The 15,953-nt window shown below is 36.9% G+C and overlaps 1 pseudogene; it reads left to right on the top strand.

The window, feature by feature from the left end:
- Nucleotides 1-10,689: 10,689 nt before the first annotated feature.
- LOC120875234 lies at nt 10,690-10,868 on the top strand (annotated as a pseudogene).
- The last annotated feature ends 5,085 nt before the right edge of the window (nt 10,869-15,953 follow it).

Here is a 15,953-nt window from a genome sequence, read left to right as displayed (position 1 = left end):
AAATTTACAGGCATTTCTCTTCCAAATATTGAAGTAGTTTAATTTTTTTCTTGTTATAAAATGTTGATGCTCCTGCCATTGAAAATACAGCAATATAAAAATTTGCTGATCTGCTTTTTGTCAAGAGAAGAAAACATCTTGTTTGGCACCAGACATTGATTTTCCAGCAATATGAGCAATAAAGGGACTAAATTCTCAGAGAAGTTCCAAATCCAACCCCACCTGCCTGATGTTTCCAGAAGATCTTGCATATTCAGCTTAAAGTCTGGAAACATTTAAAATTTGCACTTCTCAATGAACTAATGGAAAGATGAAAGAAGATGTTGATAATTTCTTCATTTTAAAAGCTACAGGTATATTTAACTTCTAAGTAATTATGAGCAAAACATTTAAACACTTGGCCTTAATCTACCCAACTGTAATGTAGGTAAACCAAACAACCTGCTTCTTTAAATATTTAACAATGAATAGTAAAGATGATGAGAATAACCGTTCTTTGAATGCTATTTTTTGTACCTCAGGAATTATACTAAGATCTTTACTTGATTTAGCTCATTTTATTCTTACTATAACAAGAAGCTCAGTTGCTTCAGTGATGTTCAACTCTTTGCAACACTATGGACTATAACACTCAGCCTCCTCTGTCCATAGGATTTTCCAGGCAAGAATACTGGAGTGGGTTGCCATGACCTTCTTCAGGGACTATAAGCCTAGTTATGTAATCTTCAACTAACAAGTAACACAAACTGGGGTTTTTAGAGGATAAACAACTTTCCGCAATAAAAGCAGACCTAAGATAAAAATTTAAGCCTTCTAACTGCAAACTAATGCTTTTAAACAATTTCCTCAATGATAAATGGACTTTTGAATTAAATATCATTATTCTCCTTTTTGTAAAACTTATTATAGTGTCACATTCTAATCAATAAAGGATAAATAGAAAGACAAGTATAAACACATATACACAAATTTTGTATCTGTGTGTGTGTATGTGATTTAGTTATTCATTGTGATCAATTTGTGATAGATAATCTTAATTTTAGGATGTTATATGTAATCCCCATTGTAACCACAAAGAAAGTATCTATAACATTTAGACAAAAGGAAACAAAGAAGGAATCAAAATGTGTCACTCACTACAAAAAGATCAACTGAATATAAAGGAAACCAAAGGAGAGGAAATGAGGGACAAGAAACAAGACATATTCACAGCAAAAAAAAAAAAAAAAGGTAAAAGTAAGAGCTTCCTTATCAGTCATTAATTATAAATGGGGACTTACCTGGTGGCCTGGTAATTAAGAATCCACCTTCCAATGCAGGGGACATGGGTTTGATTCCTGTTCAGGGAACTAAGATACCACATGCCATGTGGCAACTGAACCCATATACCACAAGTAGAGAGAATCCCACACTTTGCAATGTGTGGGATTGCAGTGAAGAACCCATGTGTCACAACTAAGGCCTAAAACAGCCAAAACACAAGTAAATAAATGCTTTTTAAGAATAAATTGATTTAAATCTAAAATGACAAGTTATATATTTGGAGAATGAATCAAAAAACAGGATCCAATTCTGAGCCATCATTAAGAGACTCAATTTAGATCTAAGGACACATGTTGAAAGTGAAAGAATGGAAAATGAAAGATATACCATCCATATTGTAATCAAAAACAAGTAGAGGTGGCTATAATAATATCGGACAAAATAGAATTAAGTGAAAATTGTTACAAAAGAAATAGATAAACATTATACCATGATAAAATGATCAATTCTTCAAAACTATATAATTATAAATACATATCCTTCAAACAGTAATCAAAATCCTCCCAATAAAGACAAGTTAAAGACTAGATGGTTTCACTGGTGAATTTTGTCAAACATTTGAAGATGAAGTAATACAAACCCTGCTCAAATTCTTCCAAAAAAATTTGAAGAGAACACCTCCCAACATACATTGTGAGGCCAGCATTATTCTGAATCCAATTCTAGATAAAGATTCTACAAGAAAAGAAAAATAGAGACTGTTATCTCCAATGAATATTGAACAAAAATCCTCAACCAAATGCCAGCACATCAAATTCAACATCACAGTGAAAAGACTGTACAATGACCAAGTGGGATTTATTCCTGGAATTGGAGGATGATTCAACAGATGGAAAACAGTCAGTGTGATGCATTACATTAACAGAATGAAAGAAAACAGCCACATAATCATCTAAATTGAGTAAGAAAAAGCCTTTCACAAAAGTCAATCCCCTTTTACAATAGAACGTTCAAAAACCTAGGAATAGAAGGAAACTACCTCAATATCGTAAAGGTGTTATACGAAAAAACCACAGCTAAGCTAACAACACCATAGTCAAAGATGAAAGACTGAAAGTTTTTTCTCTAAGATGAAAAATAAGACAAGCCTGCCAATTTTTGCTACTGATTTTCAACATAGTACTATAAGTCCTAGCCAGAGCAATTAGGCAAGAAACAAAACAAAGGCAACCAAATCAGAAGGAAAGAAGCAAATCATCTCTCCTTGCATATGGCAGGCTCTTATATGCAGAAAACCCTAAGGATTCTACCAAAAAAAAAAAAGTTAGAATCAAAAAACAAATTCTGCAAAGCTGCAGATACAAAATCAGCATCAAAAATAAGTTGCATCAATATGCATTAGCAATGGATAACATAAAAAGTAAATTGAGAAAAGAATCCTATTTATATAGCATCAAATAAAGTGAGTTTGAGTGAACTCCGGGAGTTGGTGATGGACAGGGAGGCCTGGGGTGCTGCAATTCATGGGGTCCCTAAGGGTTGGACACGACTGAGTGACTGAACTGAACTGAACTGAACTGAACTGAGAGTAACATACTCAGGAAGGAACTCAGGAATGTAGGAGAAGGAAGATTTTGCACTAAAAATCATAAAACATTGAAGCAGACACAAATAAATGAAATGACATCTTGTATTCATGAGATGAAAGGCTTAATATTAAGATGCAAGACTACCCAAAGGGATCGGTATATAATCAATCAACTTAAAATTCATATGGACTCTCAAAGCACCCTGGATAACTAAAACAATCAGAAAAGAACAAAAGAAGAGTGGAGGAATCACATTTCCTGATATCAAATTTTACTGCAAAGATATGGTAATTAAAACAATGTGGGAGTGGCATATGAAACAGTGAAATAGAATAAAGAGTCCGGAAATACACCCCTAGAATATGGTCAAACAACTTTGACAAAGTTGCCTAGATCATTCAAAGTGGAAAGGACAACCTTTTCAGCAAACGATTTTAGGAAAATTAGATATTCACATACCAAAGAATCGGTGTGGGCCCTTTTCTTATACCATATGCAAAACATTAACTCAGAATGTATCAATAATCTAAACGTAAGAGCTAGAACTATAAAAATTTTTAGAAGAAAACATAGGGGAAATGCTTCGTGAGTTTGAATTTGGCAATGATTACTTGAATATACCAAAAGCACAGACAACTCCACCAGAAATTGAGAGAGAAATTATGCTTCATCAAGATTTAAAAGTTTTGTGCATTATCAACAGAGTGAAAAGGCAACCTACAAGACGGAAGAAAATGTTGTCAAATCATCCATCTGATAAGAAAATGATATCCAATATGTGTGAAAATTCCTATAGTTCAAAATTAACAATAACACTCCAATTCAAAAATGGACAGAGGAATTGAATAAATGTCTTTTTCGATTAACTAATAACTAATAAGTACACAAAGATTTGTTCAACATCACTGATCATCAGGGTAATGCCATCAAAGCCATATTTAAATATCACTTCATACTCATTAGCATGGCTACTACAAAAAATGAAAACAAATGTTGACAAGGATGTGAAGAAATGAGAACACTTGTGCATTGCTGGTGGGAATGTAAAATAATGTAATTGCTGCTGGTGTGGGAATAGTATGATGATTAGTATATGATGTTTTCATAAAAATTAAACATTGGAATACTATATAATTCTAGTTCTAGGTATATACTCAGAATAAATGAAAGCAGGATCTAATATATATATTTCAAGGAACAATTTCATAGCAATATTATTTGCAATATATGTAAAATGGAAATAACAAATGTCCATTGCCAGATGGATAACAACTAAGATCAAGGCATCCAATTCCATCATTTTATGGCAAATAAATGGGGTAACAATGGAAATGTTACAGACTTTATTTTCTTGGGCTCCAAAATCACTGCAGATAGCAAATGCAGCCACAAAATTAAAAGATGCTTGCTCCTTGGGAAAAAAAAGCTGTGACAAAACTAGACAGCATATTAAAAAGCAGAGACATTACTTTGCTGACAAAGGTCCATATAGTCAAAGCTATGGTTTTTCCAGTAGTCTTGTATGGATGTGAGAGCTGGACTATAAAAAAAGCTGAGCATCAAAGAATTGATGCTTTTAAATTGTGGTGTTGGAGAAGACTCTTGAGAGTCCCTTGGACTGTAAGGAGATCACACCAGTCAATCCTAAAGGAAATCAACCCTGAATATTCATTGAAAGAACTGATGCTGAAGCTGAAGCTCCAATACTTTGGCCACCTGATGCAAAGAGCCAACTCATTAGAAAATACCCTGATGCTGGGGAAGATTGAAGGCAGGAGGAGAAGGGGACGACAGAGGATGAGATGGTTGGATGGCATCACTGACTCAATGGACATGAGTTTGAGCAAGCTCTGGGAGATGGTGATGGACAGGGAAGCCTGGTGTGCTGCAGTCCATCAGGTCACAAACAGTAGAACACAGCTGAGCAACTAAACAACAATTGCCAGATGAATAGATAAACAAAATGTAGCAAATATATAGAATGGAATATTTTCAGCCTTCAATAAGGAGAGAGAATTCTGACATATGCTTCAACATGAATGAACTCTGAAGACATTGCAGTAATTGAAACGAACCAATGATAAAAATGCAAATGTTGTATGAGTCCACTTATGAGCCATTCAGAGTAGTCAAATTTATAGACAGAAAGAAGAACGGTGGTTTCAAGGTCTGTAGTGAAAGGAATTAGAGAGTTAGTGCTTAATGTGAGCAGAGTTTTAGTTTTGAAAGATTAAAAAGTTGTAGAGCTGGGATGGCATTAACAGTTTCAGAACAATGTGAATGTACTTAATAACACAGAATTGTACCCATAAACATGATTAAAATTTTGTATTGTATATATTTTACTGCAACAAAATGAGTTTCTTAAAAGAGTAAATATTTATTTAGAACAAGTAATTATCATAAATGATTTCTGGAGGATTTGAGACACTCCCCACAGATATCTCTTTAAATGATCTAATAAACATGCTTATGGAGAATGTGTCCCTGATTGGACAAGAGTTTCTTTCAGTTAAACTCTCTCCCTCTGCATTTCTCGTATGCTGTTTCAGATGACTCAAGACACAACTCATACCAGATGTCATGGTTCTAATACTTATAGGATACATGACAGGTCTTTCAAGGGCTCGCTCAGCCTCTCAACTGATGTGGGTGGAGGAGACCATGTATCTTTGTTCTTCAGGAGTGTGGATGTTGTGCTCTTCAAAAAATTATCTTCGTGTTTCAATTTTAAACTGTTTCTAATTTTGATGAGGATGATCAGTTGGAAAGAGGTTTGCAATGAGAAGTACTACTCTCTTATGTGTGTGAGAGAAATATGCAAGTTATATTTTTGGGTTGATATTTTTAATCAGGCATTTCTATTGCAGGCTTGCTAAGGAAATAGTGCTAGGATGTCAAACTCTTGCAGTATGCAGATCAGTGCTATACAACATAGACTCTCCCTCCTGAAATGCTTACTGCTCCATTAAGAAACAATTTTTTTTGAGTACCATTAAGTAGTTTGGCACTTGCCTTTGGGGATAACTAGAAGCTGTTGTTTTTATTCTTGATCTCTGTAGCTTCAGCCAAAACAGAAAGGGTCAATTGCATATCCTTTAGAGTGAAAAGAGTTAAAACAGGAAAAAAAATACCACTGACCCCAAATTATTCATTTTATGTAAGAGAAAATTAATAATGCTAGAATCAAGAGGAACTGATATTGACACTGAAATCACAAAAGGCTGATCCTATTTCAGAATATGGGATTTTATATGGCCATCATCTTCTTCTTCATCATGTAACATTCAATAATTTCCTGGACTGAACAGTGATGGTGAACCACCCTGGAAGCAAAAGAGGTATCAACACTTGTAAATGATCACAGAAAGCAAAAAATTGGCAGCGGATGGTGAAATACAGGAAACAGCTATAATATTTACATCACTCATCCTGGCCACATACTACTTTGCATATACCACTAGAATGGTCCTTACTGGACTGAGTCAAGACAGAAAGAGTACCCTTGCTATTATACCTTTCACTTCATCCTTCAAAGGCTAAAAGGGAAAAATAAGACACAGGGAGATATCTTCCCAGGGAGATGTCTTTTCTTAAAATACTTTCTGGTCACTTTAAACACTGAGTATTAGGAAAATACAAATATTTGACATAGTATTCATATCTGAAAACTGGCTTCTTACCACAAATACTGCAAAAATCCAAAAATAGAGCCATCAAAAGCAAAACAGATTCAAACTGACAGCAAGTATGTCCAGTGTTTCCTTGAAAGGCCATTTCCATCACAGCAAAGATAAATCAGTGCTCATTGCTCAAAATTTGAAAAGTATGAGTAAATGGTCAGTTATAAAAAGCATGCTGTTATTGCTCTTTAGTTGTTTAGTCATGTCTTACTCTTTTGGAACCCCATGGACTGTCAAGAATACTGGAGCGGGTAGCCATTTTCTTCTCCATGGGATTTTCCCAAGCCAGGGAGTGAATCTGTGTCTCCTGCATTAGCAAGTGGGTTCTTTACCACTGAGCCACCTGGGAAAATCTATGAAAAGTGTAGCCTCTCAGTCAACTTAAAGGAACAAAATATTTAAAGTAGAATAGACTCAGCAGGCTGTATAATCAGTCACATTCAGGCCAGTTACTTCATAACATCTGCTGTTATAAACACAATAATTTACAACCATTACTTTCTTATTTCAGTGATTATTAACTCTAACTCTTTTACAAATCAGTAAGATGAGTATTATCTTGCCTACCTTATATATGAGAGGCAAATAAATTTTCATTCATTTTGTTTCTCAAATTGAAACTATTCAAAGACATTTATTTGGAAGCTACTATGTTTTAGGCAAAATGTGAGGTGCTAGAGGTATAAAAAACGAGACATATCTTATCATAGAATTTGAGGGGAAATGGAAGGAAAAAGATAAAACACATGAAACAACTATATTTTTAAATTACAAATTTAATGTGTTGTGACATAAAGAAGTATTTATGAGAAATAATGATAAAACAGATTACTTCATCATAACTCTTAATGCAAACAACAACAAATACTAAGCAAAAATTAAAGTGGTGCTCATGATATCAAAGATCCTGCCAGGGCATAAGGAATTACCAGGGTATGTAGGAAGAAAAAAGAAGAAAGAAAAGAAAGTACCATACTGTCTTGATGACTGTGGCTTTGTAGTAGAGCTTGAAGTCAGGCAGGTTGATTCCTCCAGTTCCGCTTTTCTTTCTCAAGATTTCTCTGGCTATTTGAGGTTTTTTGTATTCCCATACAAGCTGTGAAATTATTTGTTCTAGCTCTGTGAAAAATACTGCTGGTAGCTTGATAGGGATTGCATTGAATCTATAGATTGCTTTGGGTAGTATATGCATTTTAACTATATTGATTCTTCCGATCCATGAACATGGTATATTTCTCCATCTATTAGTGTTCTCTTTGATTTCTTTCACCAGTATTTCATAGTTTTCTATATTTAGGTCTTTAGTTTCTTTAGGTAGATATATTCTCAAGTATTTTATTCTTTTCGTTGCAATGGTGAATGGAATTGTTTCCTTAGTTTCTTTTTCTATTTTCTCATTATTAGTGTATAGGAATGCAAGGGATTTCTGTGTGTTGATTTTATATCCTGCATCTTTACTATATTCATTGATTAGCTCTATTAATTTTATGACCCAGCAATCCCACTGCTGGGCATACACACCAAGGAAACCAGAACTGAAAGAGACACATGTACCCCAATGTTCATCACAGCACTGTTTATAATAGCCAGGACATGCAAGCAACCTAGATGTCCATCAGCAGACGAATAGATAAGAAAGCTGTGGTACATATACACAATGGAGTATTACTCAGCCATTAAAAAGAATATATTTGAATCAGTTCTAATGAGGTGGATGAAACTGGAGCCGATTATACAGAGTGAAATAAGCCAGAAAGAAAAACACCAATACAGTATACTAATGCATATATATGGAATTTAGAAAGATGGTAACGATAACCCTGTATGCGAGACAGCAAAAGAGACACAGATGTATCGAACAGTTTTTTGGACTCTGTGGGAGAGGGAGAGGGTGGGATGATTTGGGAGAATGGCATTGAAACATGTATAATATCATATAAGAAATGAATCGCCAGTCTAGGTTCAATGCAGGATACAGGATGCTTGGGGCTGGTGCACTGGGATGACCCAGAGGGATGGTATGGGAAGGGAGGTGGGAGGGGGGTTCAGGATTGGGAACACGTGTACACCCATGGTGGATTCATGTTGATGTCTGGCAAAACCAATACAATATTGTAAAGTAAATAATAAAATAAAATTTTTTAAAAAAAGATAGAAGAAAGGATGAAATAAAATAAATAAAAAGGGAAATGGTAACAAAGGATGTGGGGCTTTCTTAGAGGCTCAGACAGTAAAGAATCTGCTTGCAGTGGAGGAGACCAGGGTTTGATACCTGGATGGGGAAAACCCACTGCAGAAAGGAATGGCTATCCACGCTGGTATTCTTGCCTGGAGAAGTCCATGGACAGTGGAGCCTGGTGTGCTACCATTCACATGTGGACATGAAAATGGGTGCTATGGCTTTCATCTCTATAATTCTATAAAACTGTTAGAAGCAAAACTAAAACATCAGCTTTCTTATAGATGGAAACCAAAATCAATCATTCAAAGGGTAGATTTTGCATTAGATTAGACACAGTCATAGGGAATTTGTAAGCCAGAATATAAATTAGAATTAATCACCTATAATCACCTAGAATTAACACAAAGATGCAAAACTTGGAAAAGTGTAAAGAAATATAGCAGATACAGTAAGATCTAGTCTTTAAAAAATCGAAGTCTCTGAAAAAAAAAAAAACAGTAAATAATGATACATCATTATTTTCCTTAACAAAGCAAAGGCAATGATCTACAAATTCAAGAAACTCAATGATACCCAAATCGGATAAATAAAAATGAATACACAGCTTAGTACATCACAGTGAAAATATTGAATACCAAGTCAAAGAGATAATCTGAAAAGCAGCAGATAATGTCTTTTATCTTTTAAAGGACACATTACATTTATTAGAGCAACAGAATTACAGCTGACGTTTCAAAAGCAGCAAAATCAGTGAGAAAATAGTGGAATAATATATTCAACAATATTTTCAATGTATCAACAAAAGAAATGTCAACTAAACTAGAATGCCATATTCAGGAAAATACACTTCAAAATAAAACTGAAATAAAGACACCTCAAATAAATGAAAATATGATTGCAGTAGACTGTGCTAAAATTTTGGTAAGGATAGTTCAGTTCAGTTCAGTCGCTCAGTCGTGTCCGACTCTTTGCGACCCCATGAATTGCAGCACGCCAGGCCTCCTGGTCCATCACCAACTCCTGGAGTTCACCCAAACTCATGTCCATCGAGTCAGTGATGCCATCCAGCCATCTCATCCTCTGTCGTCCCCTTCTCCTCCTGCCCCCAACCCCACCCAGCATCAGAATCTTTTCCAATGAGTCAACTCTTCGCATGAGGTGGCCAAAGTATTGGAGTTTCAGCTTTAGCATCAGTCCTTCCAATGAACACCCAGGACTGATGTCCTTTAGAATGGACTGGTTGGATCTCCTTGCAGTCCAAGGAACTCTCAAGAGTCTTCTCCAACACCAGTACCTTTGACCAAAAAAAAGGTAACCCTGTTTCTATCAAGATAGATTGATAGAAGTGGTGAACAAAATAAGATAAACATCATGAGTAGTGGTGTGTCTAAATGGAAATTACTAGTATAAGACAAAAATTATTATATCTGCATGTGTTTGTGATTTTTATCTTATATTACTCTGAGTAAATGAACATTTTTTCCCTTATGTTTATCAACCATTCATGTTACTTTTCTGAGAAATGCCTGCTCATGACTTTGGCACACTATTTTATTTGGTCATTTAGCTTTTTTGTGGTTTGTCATTTATTCATCTTAAATAGATTAGACTATGTTATTTTACTTGTTTCATGCTGCTTTTTGATAAAAGAGCCCCTATTTTTCACAAAGTTAAATTCATCACTCTTTTCCTTATAGTCAAAATTTTTACTTTCATGTTTAAGAAATCTTTTTTGTCTGAAAGTGAAAAAATAAAATATGAGTTTGGTTCAAATTGTGACATTAGGAAGGAGGGGTTAAGAATGAATCTACATTCTAGCTTGGATAACTGGATGCAAGGTAATTCCATCTATTGAGGAAGAGCACACTAAAAGAAGACTAAGTTTTAGAAAAAAACAAAGAGGATTATAAATTTAGTTTTCATCATGTTTAGTTTAAAATGCATTTGACTGAGCTGCCGGTTCTGTGCTGAGATGTTTCAAAGCCTTATGAAAAATGTTTGGATCCCCATGAAGCCCTACTATACCCAAGTTTACCAGGAGATTTAGGTAGGAATGGTGTTGATGGGTTTCATCATTTTTAAAGTCAAGGGTGCTGATAAAGTAAAGCCTCAAAAGTTCCCAGTAGTGCACCTGTTCATGGTCATCATTAATCATCTTTCCTTGGATGGGATGTCAGCCTGGCTGTGTTGTGGGAATGTGGGACATCCTGTTGACTTGTAGCAGTGCTGCTGCCCACATGCATGAATAAACATACCTATGAGACTAGATATCTCTCCAAGAAAATTAGGGATAGCAAGGGAACTTCTCATGCGAAGATGGGCACAATAGAGGGCAGAAGCAATATGGACCTAACAGAAGCAGAAGATAATAAGAAGAGGTGGCAAGAATATACAGAAGAACTATACAAAAAAGATCTTCATGAACCAGATAGCCATGATGGTGTGATCACCCACCTAGAGCCAGACATTCTGGAATGTGAAGTCAAGTGGGCCTTAGGAAGCATCACTATGAACAAAGCTAGTGGAGGTGATGGAATTCCAGTGGAGCTATTTCAAATCCTAAAAGATGATGCTGTGAAAGTGCTGCACTCAATATGCCAGCAAATTTGGACAACTCAGCAGTGGCCACAGGACTGAAAAAGGTCAGTTTCATTCCAATCCCAAAGAAGGCAATGCCAAAGAATGTTCAAATTACTGCACAATTGTACTCATTTCACATGCTAGCAAAGTAATGCTCAAAATTCTGCAAGCCAGGTTTAAACAGTATATGAACCGTGAACTTACAGATGTTCAAGCTGGTTTTAGAAAAGGCAGAGGAACCAGAGATCAAATTGCTAACATTCGATGGATCATCAATAAAGCAAGATAGTTTCCAAAAAACACCTACTTCTGCTTTATTGACTGCAGCAAAGCCTTTGACTGTGTGGATCACAACAACTGTTGAAAATTCTTCAAGAGATGGGAATACCAGACCACCTTACCTGCCGCTGGAGAAATCTGTATGCAGGTCGAGAAACAACAGTTAGAACTGGACATAGAACAACAGACTTGTTCCAAATTGGGAAAGGAGTTCGTCAAGGCTGCATATTGTCACCCTGCTTATTTAACTTACATGCAGAGTACATCAGGAGAAATGCTGGGCTGGAAGAAGCACAAGCTGGAATCAAGATTGCCAGGAGAAATATCAAGGACCTCAGATAAGCAGATGACATCACCCTTATGGCAGAAAGTGAAGAGGAACTAAAAAGCCTCTTGATGAAAGTAAAAGAGGAGAGTGAAAAAGTTGGCTTAAAGCTCAACATTCAGAAAACGAAGATCATGGCATCTGGTCCCATCACTTCATGGCAAATAGATGGGGAAACAATGGAAACAGTGACAGACTTTAATTTTGGGGCTCCAGAATCACTGTAGATGGTGACTGCAGCCATGAAATTAAAAGACGTTTGCCCCTTGGAACAAAAGCTATGACCAACCTAGACAGCATATTAAAAAGCAAATACATTACATTTCTGACAAAAGTCTGTCCAGTCAAAGCTATGGTTTTTCCAGTAGCCATGTATGGATGTGAAGGCTGGACTATAAAGAAAGCTGAGAGTCAAAGAATTGATGCTTTTGAACTGTGGTGTTGGAGAAGACTCTTGAGAGTCCCTTGGATTGCAAGGAGATCCAACCAGTCTATCCTAAAAGAAATCAGTCCTGAATATTCATTGGAAGGACTGATGTTGAAGCTGAAATTCCAATATTTTGGCCACCTGATGAAAAGAACTGAGTCACTGGAAAAGACCCTGATGCTGAGAAAGATTGAAGGCAGGAGGAGAAGGGGACGACAGAGGATGAGACGGTTGAATGGCATCACTGGCTTGATGGAGATGAGTTTGAGCAAGCTCTGGGTGTTGGTGATGGACAAGGAAGCCTGGTGTGCTGCAGTTCATGCTGTTGCAAAGAGTCAGACATGACTGAGCAACTGAAATGAACTAAACTGAACTGGTGAGACTCATGAAGACAAAAATAGGAAATAAAATGCATTTGAGCCTTCTAGGTTGATATATTGAGAGAAGTTTGTCATGTGGAACTGGTGCCCATAGGAGATATCAGAGGTAGAGATGCTACTTATGAATTATTATTTTTGTGATGATGGTCACAGAAGCCAATGAGCATGAACAAGGTCACTTAAGAAGTGAGTAGGGCAGTAGTTCTCAACTTGAAGAGACTTCGACCCTCCATCCCTTCCCCCACTTCCTAGGACTTTCAGCAATGTCTGGAGATATTTTTTGTAGCCCTGACTGGGGAAATGCATCTAGACTTTAGAGGCCAGGAATCTGCTCAGCAAACCTCAACACAATATAGATAGTCCCCCTTTTCCCTGGTGGCTCAGATGGTAAAGAATCTGCCTGCAATGCAGGTGCCCCAGGTTCGATCCCTGAGTAGGGAAGCTTCCCTGGAGAATAAAATGGCAACCCGTTCCAGTATTCTTGCTTGGAGAATCCCATGGACAGAGGAGCCTGGTGGGCTACCATCCATAGTGTTGCAGAGAGTTGGACACGACTAACTAACACTTTCGCTTGCACTCTGTCCTAAAAGAAAATATTCAGCCTCATATATCAATAGTGCCAAAGTTGAGAAACCCTGGGGTAGAGAAAAGAGACTCTCTGCCAAATTTTGTACAGCACTTGGTGGTTGTGTTGCAGAATGAAAATTTTCAAGTAACACCGAAAAGGAGTAGTCAGTCATCTAGGAGGAAAATCAAGAGTATTAAATCATGGAAGCCAAGAAGTAAATGTTATCAATGGTATCAAATACCACTGGGTTCATCTAAATTGAAGAATACAAAGTATCAGTTAGACAAACATAGTGAAAATGAAGTTTTTTCATGATACTGTTTTGCGGAATGATGAGGGTAACAGAGGAGTGAAACTCAGGTTAGAGTCTGTTGAACAGTGAGTAGAACATAATGAAATGTAAGTTAGCAAGAATAGACAACTCTTTTGGTATTTTTTGTCTGTGAATGAAAGAAGAAAGGGAAAGTATGGAATGGAGTGAGATTCATTTTTCAAGGGAGAGATTTATGGATACTTAATAGCTAATGAAGCAGATCCAAAGAAGGAGAAAGCGAGAAATGGATGAGAGATCCTGATAGCACATGAAGAAGATGATGCCTAGGAATTCAAGGCTTGGGATAAAAAAAAAAAAAAAAAAACACAAGACTTTAAGCAGAGGAAGACTCTCTCTTCCAGTTTAATAAGGGATAAGGAAGATAGGATGTGTGTATATGCAGGCCTAAGTGAAGACTGGCAATCTAATAGCTTCTATTTTTACTCTTAACGCAGAAGGTGAGTTCAGCTGCTGAGAATTGGGGAAAGTGACACGTGAGATATCCAGGCTGAAGAGAGCTTGAAGAGTATATTTTATTTAATAGAAGAGTTGGATAATTGGAGAAATACAACAAGGTCAGCATTTTTCTGTCTCCCCTTTCTCCATCTCTCTCTCTCTTTCTTTCTCCCTCTCATCTTTCAGTCTACCAACCTGGAGCACAAATACTTAATACCCAGGTGATATTTGAGTTCCCTCCTAAATATCAACTGTTAATAAATGTTTGTGGCTACAGGGGATGCTTCAATAGAATATCTGTTCATTGTTAGCCTTTTCTACGTTAGGATCACATCTCTACACTAAATCTATAACCTATTACACAGTAATTAGAAATCAGTTCAGTTCAGTTCAGTTCAGTCATGTCTGACTCTTGGTGACCCCATGGACTGCAGCACACCATGCCTCCCTGTCCATCACCAACTCCTGGAATTCACCCAAACTCATGTCCATAGAGTCCATGATGCCATCCAGCCATCTCATCCTCTGTTGTCCCCTTCTCCTCCTGCCCCCAATCCCTCCCAGCATCAGAGTTAGAAATATATTCATGTAAATTCTATCTAAACTCTCTCTTTTAGGCTCTCACTATGTCATAAATTACCTGACGTGAAGGAGAGTATACTTTTACAAAAATTCCCTGCTCACTTCTACTCCTCAGCAGCCAGTGATATTTCCAGGCTCACCACTGAGTTATAAGCTTAGAGAGGTCACAGTTGACCTCAGTTCTGATTCCTTTCAACTACAATCGGTGTGCATGAAGCAGTCACTTAACGAAACCTGAGCCTTTGTTGGTTCATCATTAAATGGATATTGTGACCATCACCTCTCATAGGGCTTTTGAGGGGTGACTTCTTGTGCCCGTGAAGCGGTCACACCTCCTGGTTCCAGCTAGTGGTCCTGGTATCATTAGTAAACATGTCTCCTTCATTCCTCTGCCTCCCTCATTTCACCCAAGCATCACTCTTTATGTTTGGCAGTCCATTCTCCAGAGAGATAAAAAAAATGACTTGCCAGTTACCATGGTGAAAACACTCCCACTGTGATCAATTTTAAGTTACCAATATGTTGAATTCGCAAATTTCCTCAAAATATACTGGCTCTTATGAGCCAATAAGAGCTGGCTCCAGCCACTACTGAGAATAGTTCTCAATCTTGGCTGCACATTGTAAAAATGTAATGTAGCTTTAAATATACTGGGTCTCATGCTCAGAGATTCTGATGTATAGGTCTGGCATGAGGCCTCAGGACTAGGATTTTTTTTAGAGCTTCCCTGGTGATTCTGACATGCAGCCAATGTTAAGACACATCACTCTGTATCTACCCAGACTACAATACGTTATCAATAAGTGGTGGCTATGTCCATTGTATAGGATACTCTCGTGATAATTTTTTTTGAATGACTCTCTCTTCTTTTACTCAGACTTCAATGTGAATATTAATATGTAAATTGAAAAGATTACTTGGAAACAAAATTCTGAATGACTTCTTGATTTCCACTTCAGGTCTTTCTTCCTGGATTATTCCCTATCCTAAAATAAATTTGTTCCTTCAAGCCTTGTGTTAGTCCCCTATTCTCATTATCCCTCTTTTTCTTAATTTTTAATATTACCCATCCCTAGGATGCCTTTCACAGTATTTGTGATATAAGAAAAATAGAGAAAAAAAATGTAGAGGCAACCCAAAGGAACAGTAGGGTCTCCACTGGCAGAAGGCATACTGGAGTTTCCATGCTGTGGGCCCCGAAGATAAGAAGAAAGCAGTAATTCAATCACAAGCAAGAGAGGGCAAAACACCCTAATGAACTGAGGCCACCTAAAGGGGGCAGAGACCACTTGTAATTGATCAGGAATGGTTTGGATATTTAAAATG

Source organism: Oryx dammah, unplaced genomic scaffold, assembly GCF_014754425.2.
Source record: "Oryx dammah isolate SB20612 unplaced genomic scaffold, SCBI_Odam_1.1 HiC_scaffold_16, whole genome shotgun sequence".
NCBI lineage: Eukaryota > Metazoa > Chordata > Mammalia > Artiodactyla > Bovidae > Oryx > Oryx dammah.
Note: the sequence above shows the minus strand (reverse complement) of the source record. Positions and strands in the feature narration are given on the sequence as shown.